The following is an 18,870-nucleotide window of genomic DNA, read 5'->3' as shown; positions in this document are numbered from 1 at the left end:
ACTTCTGATGCACAGAAAGCAGATGAATATCTTTCCCAATAAATCTGAGTGTCTATTCAATGCATATTTCAGTGTGCAATTTCTCAGTGGTGACTTTCATATGCAGAATTTTTTCTTCACTGTAACAGCACTTAAGAAATAATAATAAGAGTAACTGTCTAGATAAAAGCATAAATTGACATGCTATGTAATTGTTCGTGAAAACAAAACAGTAAAGCACGTAGAAATGTTTGTGATATACCTTTAGCTTAACCCAGAATCCATTGGAGTAGATGGATTGATCCTGTACCAGGAAAGTTACTTTCTTGTTATAACAAGTCTCAAGGTACTTGGCAAAGAGATTTTAATTTTGTCGGTAGTTTACAGTGGATGACTTCAAGATAGTTCATGGTAGCAGATAAAACTTACAGTCAGCAGGCAGAGACCTCCAAGGCAACAAAGTTTCTGAGAGCTCCATTTTTTTTCTCTTTTGCAAGAGATTTTACACATAAATAAGTTCTGAAATCCCATAATACTTAAAGAGGATGTGAGAGTTATTACTGGGAATACAAGCAATATCATGAAGTCATTTAAAATCTGCACACTGCCAGAAGTGTGGATTATAAAAAGGAGAATCTGAGAACTGGAAAGCTTTTGGGAAGATTTAGCATATTTAAGATGTAAAAATTACTTTGCTGACTTATTTAGGGAGCCTGCATGGGTTGAACAGGAGCTGGAGCAGCATGCTGCCAAAGGTAGGATTACCTGGGTTTTTTTTGTTTGTTTTTGAATTTCTGACAGTCCAAATACTTAATAATCTTGGAAGTTAGTGAGGTTTAAATCATTCTTAAATCATTTTTCAATATCTTATAAGAGAGAGCCAAAAAATCTGTTATTTGCTAAAATGGCCATAAGTGCACTGACAACAAGGTGACTGCATCTCTTTTATGTTATTGGGTATTGCAGGATAATATTTCTGTCTTTCAAGAGGAGAACATAAGCAAATCTCATTATTTCTGTAAAATTGACTTGCACTAATATTAAAGATGTCTGGAACTTTTTCAAAATCTTGTTTGCTATATTAAATATCACAAGGTATTAAAATGAGATTTAATATAGGTGAGAATACATTTTCTAATAGAACTAAATATGACTTCTAATTATGCTCTCAAAAGCCTAGACTTTAGTGTTACAGATTTTTTGAGAATTTAATTATAGTTATATCAATAATATAAATATATTTTTTGAACATAATTGGATACAAGTATGAATCACAGAGCTGGGAAATAACTCAAATACATTTTGAAAATTAGTACAGAAGAAAAGACAATTTTTTGAAATGGTTCTGATATAGATTATAGGATGTAACTAAATTTAGTGAATATTCAAATATATATGGAAACATGCTATAATAATGAGCCTTTGAGAAGTCAAACTACATGCTGAGTTTAAAAAAAGGAAAGTTAATAGAAATCTAATTTAGCCTGTATGCTCAAGAAAACAAAACAGATCTGACAACTATTCTGTGGGTAAAACCTTAAAATAAATGGGTCGCAGATATGAATGAAATTTTTAGTTTTAGATGAAGTTACCTATTGGCTGCCATAGTTAACTGGGATTTTTATATATGTAAAATTTTCAGAATTACAAGTAAATTTATGCAGAATTTGAGTTAGATCAGCACTTTCTTACCTTCAATTTATAGAATTTGAAATAATTTATTAGAAATTGAAGCTGCTATGAAATTGGAAGACTATAGAAATGAGTAGAGCAGTGAACTAACTACTCAAAACCATCAAGACCAAACATTTGCCCATATTGTTATAAAATCTGTAGTTTGATGCTGAGAAATAGTGCTGCATTTTCTTATTTCCCCTTCATTCAGAGTGAGGCTTACAGAACTAATCTTATTTCTTCTCTCAGTATCACATGGAGAACCTATCACACCTTCTCCCTATTATTTCCCTTTTCTTTTACAATATATAAGCTAACTAACACATATCTGATATGCTAGCTTGTTTGGGTTTTTTTTCTAATGGTCTTAAACATGAAAGCATTTGCTGTTGGAAAGTGTTCAAAACTTAGGCAGCCTAGAAATTTAGTATTGCCTACTTGTCACATTCAGGTAGTGGGACACTGAGAAAGTACACAAGGGGTAAATAGACATTAAGTGATGTGCTGAGGGGAAAATAGACATGAAGTGATGTGGTGAAGGCTCCAGCCCCAAACTGAAGAACTGATCACAAACAATCAAAGGTTGTCTTTGCCTACCTTGACTTTGTTTACACATGTAATTTCTTATTTTACCTCATAGCTGACAGTTTTGGGACAAACCAGGGTGAACCTTTCTGCCTGATTTTATCTCCAGTGATGTAGTTGTACTAGGCTATAAGGGTTTCTCATGAAACTAGCTGCATACAAATATGCAACTACCCATCTATGTAGTGTCTTGACTAGTTAGCTGGCTTATTTTCATTAGCAAAGCTGTAGCAGATTTCAGTATGAAGTCTACCTAAATCACTTCTCAAATAAAAGATTTCATATCTGAATAGATTAGCTCAAGATGGAATACAAAGAAGTAATAGATACACGTTTCATGTTATGTAATTTTTGCTGACTTCACATATTTGTAACATATTTGAGGCTCAAAACCAGTGGGTGAGACAAAGCCGGATGAAAACTGTGAGAGTTTGGCCTCATTGCTATTTGATTAGCAAGGGCAGTATCATCTTGTTCTAGTTTATAATGTAAAAGACACGGTTGCTTGATATGGGGTGAGATCAACACTCAGACATCATGTTGAAGGCTGAGGCCAGCATGGAACAGTTTCACACAGAGACCAGGTCCCAGAAAGGAATGGAGCAGTCAGCATGTGTGCCCTGAGCCCCTGGATCTGTACTGCCAGTCTAACCTGGACTGGAAGGGCAGGGATGTGGCTGCAGGATGTGATATGTGCTATGTAGGATTAACCCATCTGCCTAGATATTGCTATCCATCACTATACTAAAAGTGTTTAATAAATAAACTCTAGGTTATGTCAGAATGATGGTGTGGATCTGTTCTCGGAGGCACTGCAACCAATTATCTCATTACAAGAGTTAATTCCTTTTTAAATAGAAAATGTCTTGGTAAAAGCGTTTTCTTGTCCAACAGTTTATGTGTCATGATTCTTCTCTTCAAGAGAATGTGAAGCATTAGAGTTTAAAAATAACCACAAGCAAACAAAAAGCCCACAAAACCAATTGTTAATTGTTAAATAATGAAAAAGATGGAGAGTGGTTCAGGGAATGCTTCTCCATTTCTTTACTGGGTTTCTTTTCTGTATTTTGTAGTTCTGAAAGCTTTCATGTACTGGATAATTTAAATAAATTTAAAAGAAAAAGCAATGGACCTATTTCAGCGCTTTTAAAAGCCCACAATGATAACCGAATATCAGGCAAAGGTTTTCTGAAAGTTTTCAGATTCTTCAGATGTTCTGAAAAGTATTCTTTACGTTCTTCTTTAACTGAGTTTATTAAATAGCTCTTAGTCACAAATAGTTCCTTATGACTTTGATGGGAAATGCACTGTTTATTTTGGAAATGCTTGCAGTGTTGCTGCTATATGATGTACATTCCATTAGTGGCTGTTCCCCCCACCCCCACCCCCACCCCCAACAGCTTCTGTGAATTATTTGAGACAGAGTAAAAAGTAAATTATTATTACAGTATATGTTATTATTCAAGACAGTGAATCCTGTTTTCCTGTCTTCCTATGGAAAGCAGGCTTTGCCTGCTTCATTGGATTTAAAAGAAAAAAGTCAGAAAAGCTGCTGAAGCTCTGCAATTACCATATAGTATGCACATGAATCAAATTTAGAATCTATTTCTCAATTATTAATATTACATTTTTTCAGAACTTGTGTTCACATTGATTTTATTCTGTGGTTCCTTAAGCCCTACTCAATTCATCAGTGCCCACAGTGCGGATCTTTATACTCCGACACATTTCCTCTAAAGCTAATGAAGAAATCCTGGATGTAGAAATCTGTATTCATCATTTTGGTTTAAAACTGTGTGTATTCAAACACACACTTTTGCAGTCTACATGCTATGGATCTTTGAAGCCTTCAACTTATGAGTCTAAGAATTCATTTCTTGAGAGATATTTTCACCAAGTTTTTTGGATGATTTTTTTGGTTTGGTTTTTTTTGTTGTTGTTGTTGTTGGTCTTTTTTTATGATAGAATACAGTGAATGGAAAAACAGAAAGGTTCAGATCTTTGCTAGTAGATTCTGTTGTTTTGTAGTTCTGTACAGTAATGTCTGCCACATTCTTATGTACACAATATGGTTGGGATTGAGTTAATTTTCTTCATACCAGCCCCTGTGAATATAAGCTTTGGATTTTTGGCTTAAACAGTGTTGGTAAAATTTCACTAATTTGGCTATTGCTGAGTAGTTCTTGCAAAAAGTGCTCTGCTCCCTACTCTGCCCTACTCCCCAGCCAAAATGAGTAAGATGGCTCAGGCAAAGGATGGAAGGAGACACGGCTGGGACATCTGGCATTCCATACCAGATGATGCCATGCTCAGAAATAAATGCTGGTGGAAAGGGCAAGAAAAAGGAGTGAATACCCGTACAGGCATTTAAAATTGATTATTTTAATTTTAAATCTCTAAAATAATTTTTTAAATTAAATTTAGGCAAATTCTCTTAAAGTATGTCCCCTTTCTCTTTCATTTTGAATCAAGTATTTTTTAAGAAATAAAAACATCAAATAGAAACCAAGAAACAGTATTTGCATTTCTATATTTTTTTCATGATCATAGTAGTCCTGATTTCTTACTTGAAATAGTGATCTTAAAAGTATTCTATTTCATGTTTCATCCTCACTCATTTTCCATCATGTTTAGAAAGGTCTTGAAAGTAATTTAAGAAGCAATTACTCAAATAATTGTTTTATGATATATAACTGTGATGAAAGGTAGAGCTGAAAACCTTTTATTTTCTCTATCTTCCAAAGTCCTCAAGATGGGGTTAAAAGAAAAGCATAATGACCTAAAAGTTGTACATGACAGTGCCAGGCTTTTCCCCCATATGTTTGTCTTATATGGGATCTGATAAATGGTCAGTTATGGTGCAAGTGGATGGTAATAGTTATTAAAGACCTCATATAGATCTGTAGACCATGATTTTTGAAAAATGAATGTCCATATATTTTTATTCTAAGTCATTTGGTTTCTGAAGCAAAAAGTCATGGTCAATCACACAGAGATATTGGAAATTAATTATCATATTTAGAAATATGAGTTTTCTCTCAGGCCAAAACAAAATAAAAAATCTTGGATATCGCTGGAGTTATTCAAGGTAATTAACTTGTACTGTATTTCCTACTTGTACACATTATTTTTCAAAGAAATTACTGAATGTTTTTCAAAGGAAATTTTTAAGATCAGGAAAGCAGAATTGAAAGATATTATAAATGATCCTTTGCAACAAAATGAAAAACCATAACAGATGTATTATAAGAGTAAAAAGAAAAAAGAGTAAAATTGTTTACCAATTTTTCCTATATATTGTCTGAGAACTGAAGAAGTACAGGACAGCCTCTGTGCAATAAGGAATGATTTGACAGAAGCATAACATTGCAGGAGAGGAAAAATTGATTTATTAAGCTTCCTTGTAGGACAAACCTACAGAGAAAACATTAGACTAGGCTGTTCCAACATATAGACAGTTGAAGAAAGTCTTGAAGCTGCTGCTTCAAAAATGCCTTCAGAAACATTGTATCTCCAATGACTTTGGCCTAAATACTTCCATAAAGTAGACTAGAAACTCCTGGAGTTTTCTATAGACCTGTCTGCATACATGTGTGCCCCTTCATTCAGCTACCAGGCGGTTTGATCCCCACCTGAGCCACAGAGACTCAGAGATCTGAGCCTCTTCGTTGTCCCTTCTCTTTGTCAGTGATCCGCTAGGTAAAGATGTGAACAGAAAGATGGATGTGGAGAACTGTGCTCAGGTAGAGTTACTACTCTCCATTAACTTTTACCTAGAGAATTTCAGATCACAGGAAGTGAACCATCTTTAGGTTAATGTTGACCTAAAATCCTTGTGTTAATAACACTAGGAAGAGATAAGGGATTTAAACCTGTTTCCCAGAGCTCATAGTTCTATTTTTACTGTTGAATACCTGCCAGTATGTTGTTATTCTAGATATGAAGGGATGGGTCAAATTCCCATTACAATCTTTGGAAAGTTTCCTAAATATTTCTGTGGATATTCATGCATACCAATAGTACATACATCAAATCACACCAAAAGCACTTATCAATGGAGTACCAAATCTCCAACAAAAGAAAAATATTGGCAATTAGAAGTAAATTGTTTCCCACAAGCAGGATTCATTCAATAAAATTATCAAATACTATCTGCATTATGAAAAGGCAAGAATCTATTTACAGGACATAATTTCTGTATTATATCTAGAACCCTATTAAGCTTAACAGTACTCACCACAAAATCATAGAATAGTTTGGGTTGGAAGAGATCTTAAAGGTCTTCTAATTACCAACCCTCTGCCTTAAGAAGGGATGCCATACATTAGATCAAGTTGCCCAGGGCCCCACCAAACCTGGCTTTGAACACTTCCAGGGAAGGAGCATTCACACCATCCCTGGGAAGCCTGTTCCAGTGTCTCACCACTCTCACACTAAAGAATTTCCTTCTAAAACCATATCTAAATATAGCTTCTTTTAACTTAAAACCATTCCCCCTTGTCCACAGACTTAAAAATTAGTTTAAAAAATGTTCACTTTACACTGGGGATCATAATCTGGAAACAGAAGAAACAAAATGTCTTGGAAATTGCATCATGACTATAGGCTAACAACATGATGGAGTTATAAAAAGAAATATCTATTTATCCTAGGTTATATCAGAATATTTCCTATAGTCAAAATCCCTCTTTCTACATGATAAATATATAAGAGGTTTCAGAGGTTATTTTCAGAAAATATTTTCCAAGAGTAACTTCTGCTGCAACTATGTCTAGATTTCATTTCGTTTCACCAAACAGAATGTTATGCCAGCCATGCGTCCTTGCTGCAAAGAAGGCGGACAGTGTCCTGTTCTGCTTTAGGAGAGCTCAGCAGATCAAGGATGCTGAGAGAGCAGCCCCAGTGAGATGCATCTGGAGTGCTGGGTCCAGGTCTGGAGCAGACCACTGAGATACTGAAGGGCCTGGAACATCTCTCCCCTGGGGAAAGGCTGAGAGAAGTTGAACTGTTTAGCCTGGAGAGGAGGTTGTGGGTGTATGAGTTCTATGATCTTAAATGTAGACCCTTGTTCAGTGATCTTTGGGCAGGAACCTTTCCTGCTTTATTTTAAACAAATTATTCAGCCTGGTTTATTTTAGAATGGGTCATTTCATGGCCTCAGTTTATTAACTCTTGACTGCCTAGCTTGAAATTAAAACTGGCCCTAAAAAGCATTTCTCATGTTTGAAACTTTTAACTTCATTGTATAGTCTTGTTCTTTTAATGAAAAAACCTTTTTATAAATCTAGCTACACATAATTCAGCTGCAAGCTATTTTCTTAATTTTATATTTCTCTGACAAAATTCACCTGATTAAGCAAAAACCATATTTTTATTGACTGAAATGCTCAAAATGTTGAGAACAAGCAACAAGCTTTCAAAGAAACATCTGTTCAGATTGAAATACCATTTTTTTCTATCATCAAGCCCTTGCCTTTGTGCTCTGCTATTTTTTGCTTTGCTCTTATTTATTCATGAGAACTACAAATATGCTTTAAAGCAATTTAGTATTTTGTTTTGAACTCCAGTTCCTTAAACTACTATTTCTACAACTTTCTAGCAGGCTTTACTATGTTTTCTGAACAAAACTAAATGATGAAAAATAACTCATCTGTCTGAAATGGACTTCTAGATAATTTTGTCATGTTCCTTTATAATAAAGTGACAGAATGATACCTTGCAATAGTGCATTCTGTAATTTCTAGGCTTATACCTATAAACGGCACTTGACACCTAAAAATTATTCCATTTTGTACATTTTTTTACTTGCGTTTTTTAATTTTTGCAGGAAGGGGAGAGTTGCTGTGCTTTTGACAAGGTTTCAGAGGCAGAGGAGTTTGATGACATAAGGTAAACTTTTCGAGTTCTAATGTAATGTCACTGTCAGAGCTTTGTTTTTTCTTAGGACTTTGATATAGAAAAAGTTCTTGTTCCATGATACTTTGGAGACTGAAGCATTGTGGTAGCATGGGAGGGGATCAAAATACTGTGTTGAATAAGTAGAAATATTTTTGAGTAGTTTATCTGCTTAGTTTTCCTTTCATATCAGGAAGTCAAAATTTCTTGTGTGTTGATTAATTCATATTGCAAGTCTAGGGAAAAAAACAAGTTGTTCCATTAGCCTAACTTTTTGTTTAATTTTGCACTTAGCAAGAAGATTGTTTTTCCAAAGGGATTCCTGTAGAGGTACTTACCTACTGTGTCTGGCCTCTTTACACAAGTACAGTGCACATTTTTTCCACACAAAATTTCCTGTTGCGATGGTTTTTAGCCCAGATTTTCCTTTAGGAGAATGTCATGCTGAAATATAAATAACTTTCAATCATTTCGCTGCTTCTAATACTAGTTTTGTAATAAAATGCAATCTTCACTAAAAGGATGGGGTTTTTCCATAGGAAAATAGAGATGTTTTCTTCTGTAAATTTTTATGAAAGTCTACTAGTTGTTTATGCTTGTCTGTTTTTATAAATTATCAAATAGTTTGTCATCTATTAAGAATGGATACTGAGAAATCATGGAAACTAGAATTCTCTTTCAGTAAATGATTTTAGAAAAGCCATTCTGGTGTGACATTGGCGATAGAAAACTATAAGGCTCTGTAGATAAATCTCTGTAAATTAATTTTTTTAAATTTTGGTTTTTGAAGTATTTATATACATAACAAAGTAGCCTTACTGTGATAAAACAAAACAAGAACAAAAGACCATCTATAAAGTTGAAAATGAACAGCAGAAGTGGAATATTTACAGAAACACTGGAAAACCTCTTCCTGCTTGCTATTTATGCCTATTTATGCCTATTGCTACATTGCAAACATCTGTCTTTATCCCCTGCAATTTCAAAGATCCTAAAGTAGTTTGGTTTAACATGTGTATATAGTCCTCTTAACTATAGAAGGAGCTAGGCACATGTTGTTATAGGCCATTTGGTTCCTTTCACTCTTGAATGGAAGTGATTAGTCCAGTAATCATTTTAAAAACAGTTGAAATGTTTTTACTGCCTAGAGAATAGATTTTTCTGAACTGCTTAGGGAACAGTCTTCAAAAAGAAATTCAGCTTAAAGTTAAATATAGATGATATTACTGTATCTGGAATAGGGAAAACATATTCAGAAGAAAAAGAAGTCTCTACTTCAAGCCAGTGAAATAGAACCATATGACCTAGTGTTTAGGAAATCTTTTGTGATGGTGAAAATTTGCATTCTATTTATGGAACTGATAGCATGCTATTCACTCCCATTTTATCCTAACACTGTCCATGCATTGTACAAGATATTATTTTAAATGAGTGTCAGAGTCAGAAGGGTACAGTTATTCATTCTTTCCTTTGCTCTGTGAATCTAGATTCTTTTCCTTATATAACACTGCAAAGTTTTATTGGAATAAAATGGAGAATGACTTTCTCTTATCCTATTCAAAAAGTCTATTTATTCTTCTGGCAATTATCCAGAAAAATACACATTTTGTGTTAGAATACTCTTCATCAGAGTATTTAGCTTTAATCTGTATTTTTGTATAATGCAATTATTCAATAGGCTATAAATACAGAAATGTTCTAGAAGTACTCCTGTGTAGTCATCTGCTTCTGTGAGGAACCCATGTGTGTAGAAATGAATCTCCTTGAGACTCAGTTTCCAGTTCTCAGTTGTCTTAACATTCTTATGAATATTTTGACTTTGTAGTGTCATAGTGCCTACCCTGGCTTGGGTTCTATTTTAAGGACAGATTCACAGCTCTAGATTGATTTAGATTTTCTTCTTGCTCTCTTTTTTTGAAGAAGGTATATTTTCTACTTCTGGCAGTAGTAGCTTTACTATTACAAGCAGCACAAAAGCAAAATTATCAGCATTATAATACCAGTGCCTAAACACCATGTCAATAACATTAGCTTAGTAAGTGTTAAAGTAGTGTTATTCCCACTTAACTGACATAGAATTTACACAACAGCAATTGTGGTTTGCTCCGATTCTGAGATTCAACTAAAGATTGAATACAAGCAAGGGTCTTTGAACATTTTCAGAACAGGTGTTTCAAACTGATCATGTTCTTACATATTTGGGCCTGAATAAAGATCCTTATTTTGTTAGGTGTGCTTGACTGGAGGATCTGTAGGATAGTTAATTCACCATTTTAGTTCTCAGAGAAGATATTAATTTACTTCATTGTGGCACCACTCATGAATAGGTGACTGCTAAATAAGAGTGTAAAGCTAACATAAAACAGAAGTTGAAATTGTGATACATGAAAAAAGCCTGCAGCTTGGCCACTGAACTTATGGGATTGTACCAGAAATGCAGAGGATTTTAGGGAATTTTTATGTTTTATTTCCTTTAGATTTTATAGAACCAGCATGACCCAGGGAACTTTCTTTCCATAATGGATCTTAAAATCACTTCATTAAATCACTACTTTTCTGTTCAACAATTGTGGGTCAGGACCTAGTTATTTCTGGAAGTCTGACAGGCTTTGAAATACAGTTTGCAGTAGGTGAATCCAGCATGAAGTGGGAGTGAATTACAAACTTCTGCAGTATCCCAAAGTACTAGAAGCTTTTTTTTTTTGTGAACATAGCATGATAATTACTCACCTTTAACTGTTGAAGTTCTTATTACTGCAGAGCTTGAACATGTGAAGCTGTATTTAGTCTAGCTGAGATGGAGTTAATTTTCTCCACAGAGCTCTCATAGCTCCGTGCTGTGTATTGGTATCTAGAAAGGTGTTGGTAACACAGCAATGTTTTGGGTACTGCTGAGCAGTGTTCCCACAGCATCAGTGCTGTATCTCCAATATTTCTCCTCCCACCAGTAGAGTCTGGGGGAATATCATCTACCCAAACTGACAAAAAGGGATATTCCATACTGCAAAAACTTTGCTCAGACATAAAAGTTAAGAAAAAAGAGGAGGAAGGAAATAATTCATTATTATGACATTTGTCTTCGAGAGCAACTGCTATGCATGCTAAACCCTGCATCCCTGGAAGGGTTGGACATTGTTTGATAATGAGAATTAGAGAATAAAATATATTGATTTCTTTTCTTTTCTTTGTGCACTCAGCATTGCTTTTGCTTTAAGAATCTGCCTTTATCTTGATGCACAAGTGTTTATTTTCATCTTAATTTCTTCTTCCTTGTCCTGCTAAGGATCAGAGTGCTAGAGCAGTGTGGTAGGAAACTAGCATTCAACCAAGGCCAACCCATCACAGAACCACAGACAACAGTTCTGAGATGCAAGGTCAGAACTTTTAGCTGGAAAAGTACCAAGTAGGTTAGTTATCCATAAGCTGATGTGATAGGTTACACCTTAGAAAATGTGTTCTACAAAGAATAAAATACTGGGCAGGAAGCAGTGTTAGCAAGAAATAACAAGCTTAGTTTAACTTTTCAAGGCTTGAAGACTTTTCCAGTTTTGTCTGTCTTAATCTTAGCCTATCTGAAGAAAATTAGCTTGTTTAACCATATAATTAGTTTACTAATTATTACTCCGTTTATTATCAGTTTATTAATTAGTACTTTATTTTTTAAATTTTAATTCAGATTTATACAATCATGTGATGTATTTCTTCTATAGATGCTAGTAGAAAGTAATTATGCTATATAGAAGGAAATATTTATCACACTAACAGTAGTCACAATATAAATACAGATATCATGGAGCAACAGCAGTCCTGAAAGAGACACACAGCAGTGGAAAAGACTGCAGATATATAATATATGATATGGTATGGTAAGATTGATATGATATGATTATGATATGATATGATATGATATGATATGATATGATATGATATGATATGATGTGATGATATGATGATATGAAAAGGAAGGCATAGGATTATAAAGGAGATCCCATAGCTATAAATATCTCACCAGTAGTCATTTAAAAAAATGTAGACTTGATTGCTGGGCAAAAGTAATTTCTGAGATCAATAAAGAAAAATTTAAAATACTTAACATATGTAAGATTCTCCATATATTTGGCTATAAAGTAGAATTTTAATCAAGAAAAGCAAAATGAAAAGCCTTTAATACTATTTTTTAATTATTTTTTTCATGTTATATAAAAACTAAATGTGGGCCAACAATCATTGATTAGTCTTAAGGGTTTCAACAAAAAAATTGGCTTTGTATGTTGAAGAATATTTCCTGTTTTTCTCAGTTCCTGCCAAACATTGCACTTAACTGATTTCAATGGAGCTGTGTTGCTTTGTAGCAATTAGAAAAATGGGTTATGTTGTTGGAACTCTTCCAGTGTTTTCAATGTCAGAAGCTGATTTCCATTGTCAACAATTTGATGCATTCTTAAAATTCATCATCTTAGGATATTCTCTCTGGAAACAGAAAAAAGAGTTTACCCTCCCTTCAGCTTTTTCTTAAAGGAGAGATAGGGCTATTTATCACTGCATATTCAATTGGGCAAATGTAAAATTGCTGTCCTCCAGTACACAGAGAGTATGTTACCATACGATTAACAGGGCACAGCCTTGCAGTAAGTATACAGAGGCCTAGAATTTTAACTGGCCCTGCTTGCTTTGTGTAAACTTGGCCTATCTGGAACAGTTTTGACAATCTCTGTAGCTGCTAAAAAGATAAATATATATTATATAATTTATTTCAGGTTTAGCTTAGCATAATTTTTTACTGCAACACCTACTGTTATAATAACTTTTTTGTTTCTTGTAGTTAATGGCTACTAATTCTGTTCTATTAATATTATTCTGAGAGATAATAATAAGCGGTACTTATGCTGGAGAAAATTAGTTACCTATAACTCTAGAGTAATGACATAAAGATATACACCTTGAATGTCTGCACAAAAGATAAGAACAGAATCTCCAGGGCTATAAAGAAATCATCAGTGGTCAACTAATAGGCATTAAAGAAATACTACCTTGGAAGTTGGGGACCAGTTTTAGAAATAAAAAAAGAAACACACATATACCATAAATCACACAACTATTATAAAGGAATCATAGATTATGGACCAGAAGAGGAGAGCTTTAGAGCATATATGAATTTCAACAGACAAGTGAGAGTGACATCATTTCCCTTCTAGTAAAGAACTTGGAAATACAAATGACTATTCATCTGCAGGTATGTATTGGGTTCTTCATTTATTTTGTTGTTTGGTACTGCTTTGGTTTGGGTTTTGCTGGGTTTTTTTCTTTTGTTCAACAAAAATGGAAAGGTAAGAATAATACCAAAGAAACAGGCAGATACTATTCAGTTTGATCAATTTTAACTGTAACATGAAAGAGAATGACCAGTAATTGGATACACTGGTCTATAATTGTTACAATCACTGTACAAATAAAAATTCTTCTTAGATTTTAATTATTAAATTAGAATATCAATAAATGCTTGGACTTGTATACCTTTCTCTAGCCCACATTAATTTTATGATGTAGTTGGTCTGGTACCGAACCTTCAGGTTTGTTCTAGTTTGGATACAACTAATGTGTTGCACTACGTGCTATTACATGAAGTTGTGCAAAAGCTGAGCAGATAATGATATGAAGAGGAAAACAGAGTTGACAGAACTATATAGGAGATTTGGGTTATCTATTTCTGATTTCTTTCTCACAAACAGTTCCAGATTTGAACCTGCTGACACTTCTCATTTTCCTTATTATCATATAATCATAATAAAACATGTACAAGATATTGCTATGATAGAATGGTAAGTAATTTCCATAGTGATAACAACTGACACTCTGCTTTCAACTGACATGAAGCACGGGACATAAAAAACCTGTAGGGTCTGGGTAATTGGAGACCTGTCCATGTGACCTCAATGTCTAAGACTGTGCAACAGATTATCTTGACTACAGTTCCACAACATGTACAGGACAACCAGGGAATCAGGCCCAGCCAGCAAGGGTTAAGGAAAGGTATGTCCTGCTGACCAACCTGATCTTTTTTTATTACTAACTAGTGGATGACAGAAAGGCTGTGAATGTTCTCTACCTGGACTTCAGTAAAATCTTTGTCTCCCATGGCATTCTCCTGGAAAAGCTGGCAGCCCATGGCTTGTACAAGTGAACTTTTTGACTGGGTAAAAGACCGGCTGGACGGCTGTCCCAGAGAGTGGTGCTGAATGTGCTACATCCAGTTGGTGGTCGGTCACTGCTGAGGTTTCCCAAGGCTCATTCAACACTGGGACCAGTGCTGTTTAATATCTTTATCAATGATCTGGATGAGGGGATCAAGTGCACCCTCAGTAATTTCACAGACAGCTCTAAATTGAGTGGGAGTGTTGGGTAGCAGGGTTCTGCAGAGGGGTCTCCAGAGGCTGGATCAGTGGGCAAAGGCTCATGAGGTTCAATGAGGTGAAGTGCTCTGTCCTGCTCTTGGTTCACAGCAACCCCATGCAGTACTACAGGCTTGGGGAAGAGCAGTTTGAGACATTTTCAGCAGAAAAGAACCTGGGGATGCTGGTCAACAGCTGGCTGAACATTGGTCAGTGTGTGCCCAGGTGGCCAAGAAGGACAGTGGCATTCTGACTTGTATCAGAAATACAACAGCCATCAGGAACTGGGAACTAATTTGTTCCTTTTTAGTCAGCACTGATGAAGCCTCATCTTCTGTCTTCTGTCCAGTTCTGGATACCTCACTACAAGAAGGACATTGAGGTAGAGTGCGTCCAGAGAAGGGCAACAGATCTGGGGAAGTGTCAAGAGAGTGAATCACATGGGCAGCAGCTGAAGGAGCTGGGGGTGTTTCGACTGAAGAAAGGAGGTTGTGGCCAAGTGGTTTTGGACTCTTCTCTCAGGCAATTAGTGATGGGACAAGAGGAAATGGCCACAAGCCATGCCAAGGAAGGTTCAGGTTGCACATCCAGAAGAATTTCTTCACTGATGGGTTGTCAAGAACTAGAACAGGCTGCCCAGGGAAGTAGCAGAGTCACCACTCCTGGAAGTGTTAAAGAAACAACTGCACCTGGCACTTAGTGCTATGGTTTAGTTGGCATGGTGGTGTTTGGTCAAAGATGATCTTGGAGGTATTTTCCAACTTTACTGATTCTATTAAAGAATATTTGGAACTACATTTATCTGGAACTGTAACAGCTGTTTAAAAGGCATTTAAAATTTCAAAATATATTACGGTATACTACTAATTCTAAATTACTCTTACATGTAGATGGTGCAAGATAAAGCTTTTAACACTTAGTGTGTTCAGAAAATTATTTTTTTATTTTCCACAGAGATATTATTTTCTTTAAAATCAAATAAGAAGAAACCATTTCAGAGAGTAAAATTATCACACAAATATATGGTGATAAATTACCTTCTATCTGTGAGCCTTTAGAGAGATAATGAAAGCTGTGAAAGTGTATCAACTTAGCCAAATGAGTGGTTTCTGCATAATACTCATTCAACAGTAGATTTACATTAAATGTTGCACAACTTCATTGTATGTCAAAGTCTTGTCTTTGTTCAGATTTTTAGATATATTGAAAAGTTTAGAGACTTTGTCAAGCTTTGCCATAACTGACAACTGAGATGAAATTGACGAGACAAACAGTTTTCATATGCCATGGACAGAACTGCTGAATACTGTATTTTTTCTAAGAATGGATTGGCAGCAGAATGAGAAAGGGACTAGAGGGATCTATACAATGCAGGCAGAGAAAAGACTCATGACTGTAGAATATAATGAAAATAAAAAGCATCTTTATTAGGCCTTAAAGGTATTGCACATATTAAAATTTTTCTTAAGTTACAATATCAACTTTCTAATCTTATTCAGAATATTGCTTAATAAATAAATATGCTTATTTGAAAGATATTACATCTTTTCTTTGGTAAAATTTGAAGATACAGCACCAGCTACTAGAAACAGTATAGTCTTATTACTAAATTGTGTGGTTCAAGATAATTACTGGGAGTCACTGTAAGTGAATCCAATGAAATGCCTGCTCTCTACCTCTGCTGTTATAGCACAAGATCTTTTCTTAGAGTGGTGCTCCATTGCTCAGATGCAGCAGCTCATGACTGTTTGGAAGTACCAGAATTTGTGGCTGAATGAGTGTCAAAGTTACAAATTTTGTTTTTTTTTGAATCCTGCATAGTGATCATAAATACTGAACACAAGGTAAACATTGGCTTATCCTTTAATTACAGAAACAAGGAGGTGGGTGGAAGGAGATTTGTTATCGTCCTGCTTAAATGTTGAAGTTTGTACAGCTTTATCCAGTCCCTTCTGTACATGGTGTTTGATTAGCATTGCAACTTCATGGTGTTGATTTTTGAAATACACTCTCTCTAAATATCACCTTTAGCATTGGATGGCATCATTCTTCCACTTTGTCATATATAAATTTTATGATCTAAAGACAGACACTGCTGGGAAGACTCCATCAGCTTCCATTTCACTGGGCTCAGAGATCATCTAATGTCACTTTAAATCTGGAAGGAAACTAAGTCGGGTGAGAAGGGAATCCTTAGGAATGCAGCCTTATAACTAGTAATATGGATTGAATGCTTACATTAATACAGGATATTGTACATATAAATGTTTATTGACCTGTGAAAGAGTTAATTATTTTTTATTTCTTGATTTCAGATGCAGCTTAAGTCTTTAGTAGGCTTATCAAGTATGGTAATTTTTATTCTGGAAAGAGAAGATGCATAACAGTGTTCATAAAATACTTCTGAGATTGACAGAATGTGTTGCAATGCAGTCTCTCACCTGAATGTCTAATAAGCACATCCTAAAAACGTCAAAATCTTACACTGAAGACTGGAATAGCTTCAGGCAACCTGCAGCATTTTGGGAAAAGCCATAGAGATAGAAATGGAAATATCTGTATGTAATTAAAAATCACAAAATTTAATAATTAATTAGTAAACTTATTTAAATAATACATGCATTATTTTGAATCAATTAAGCATCACAATTAAAATTTCTGTATTTATGTATTTATTATATTTATATAATACATTAAACTTTCTCGAAAGCCTCTCTTTCAGAGATTAAAAAGACAAACAACCACTACAAAAAACCAACCAACCAAAAAACAACACCAACCCTACAACACAGCAAAAATCACAACTTTGTCTTTTTTTGGTGATAATACATGCTTACCAAAAACAGAGATTTCAAAGTGATGTTCCCTTTATTTTTATTTCTAATACAGACGAGATGGGGAAATATAGGCTAATGTGTTTTACCTTTTTGTATCTTGTCTTTTTCATGTTCTAAAAATACTGAAATAAAGGATGTGTTTCTGAGGCATTGAATTAAAGATAATTGGGGCCTTACAAACTTTTGATAATAAGCAAAGGGGAACAAAAATGATCAAAAGATGTGAAAATCACCATCAAGCAACAAAAATAACTTGCAAATTTAGTATTAAATATCAACAAGCATGCTAATGAGATGATAAATAATTCAATTATCTGTTGGATAAACTTAAAAACTTACAACAGCTAAAAAGAAATCTTACCTGCGAATAACAAAAAAATAATATGAAATTGAAACAGTCATAGTGATAATGTTAGAGTTCCCACAACACTTTTTTATGTTTAGGGAGCTTTTTAGTACATGTAGGATGAATAGATTTTAATTGGAGAAGAAAGGGAAAAGCAGACTGTAGTAAGAACACTTACATTAAATACTGTACATTATAATTACTATATGTTTTATCCAAAAGAGAATATTTTAAAAAAATTATAACATAATATTTACTGTTTCTTTACTATTTACTGTAATACTTATTACATTTCTTGATTGACAAAGGCATTAATATTTGATAGCCAGAAAGACAGTCAATGATGTAGATCAATAACTTGAAGAACTTCTTGTTGGAGGTGATGTGTTTTGTATATATACGTCTTATTTTAAGAAAGGCAGCATTTTTTTAAGTTGAAGATTTATTTACTACTCAACAGTTTAAGAATTAGTTCATTATGAACAAAAACATAGCATTCTTGTAGGGTATGTGAGAAGATGAAATAACTGTGGCAAGCTCCATACCTGTTTTGAAGTTGACTATGATCATTTCAGCTAAGCTTGTGCATGCTGGCTGAAGGAAAAGATGTAATGACTACAGCTATTACAGCTATTAGTAGTAAAAACCATGACAAACCATGATCCTAGACACCAAAATTCAATTCATCATGTAACTTTGGCTCAGAGCTCTCTCTCAAATTAATTGCTGGCAGGTTTAAAGGTCTAGAATGCCTAAAAATATTTTCTATTTACATGAAACCACACTGTTTTCACAGTTCCGTTTCAAAAGCCTGGGGAATGGGTCATTAGTCTCCTAGTACACCTGCCATTAACAAGGGAATATTTGTATTGCTATTGATTCATACTGCTCCCTACTGCTTTAATTCAAAGTGCATGTACACAATATATACCCATATGTCCCATTCTGTTAATTACCATGGCAGGAATTAATCTCATCCACTTTTAGGTACCAAAGAGTTCTTCAATACAGTCTAAAGTCAATAATTCAGCCACCCTAGAGTATAACCCCCTAAAGTCAACAAATCACATCCTAGACTATAACGTGCTGATGGTCTCTATTCGCCCATGCAGGTATACTTCTCTAAGTATTGTATGCATTAGTTGTGTGGAAATATCTATACACT

The 18,870-nt window shown here is 34.6% G+C and overlaps 1 long non-coding RNA gene across 2 annotated transcripts in view; it reads left to right on the top strand.

The window, feature by feature from the left end:
- Positions 1–448: 448 nt before the first annotated feature.
- LOC121469873 (uncharacterized) overlaps positions 449–18,870 on the top strand; it is a 135,409-nt gene continuing 116,987 nt past the window's right edge. Inside the window, exons 1-2 of one of the 2 annotated variants that reach the window (XR_012055550.1) lie at positions 449–734; positions 8,066–8,127. This is a non-coding gene — a long non-coding RNA (uncharacterized lncRNA). The remainder of the gene's footprint in view (positions 735–8,065; positions 8,128–18,870) is intronic. The other variant, XR_005980161.2, reaches the window with a different exon arrangement.

Source organism: Taeniopygia guttata, chromosome 4 (genome assembly GCF_048771995.1).
Source record: "Taeniopygia guttata chromosome 4, bTaeGut7.mat, whole genome shotgun sequence".
Lineage (NCBI taxonomy): Eukaryota > Metazoa > Chordata > Aves > Passeriformes > Estrildidae > Taeniopygia > Taeniopygia guttata.
This window is presented reverse-complemented; position numbering and strand designations above follow the sequence as displayed.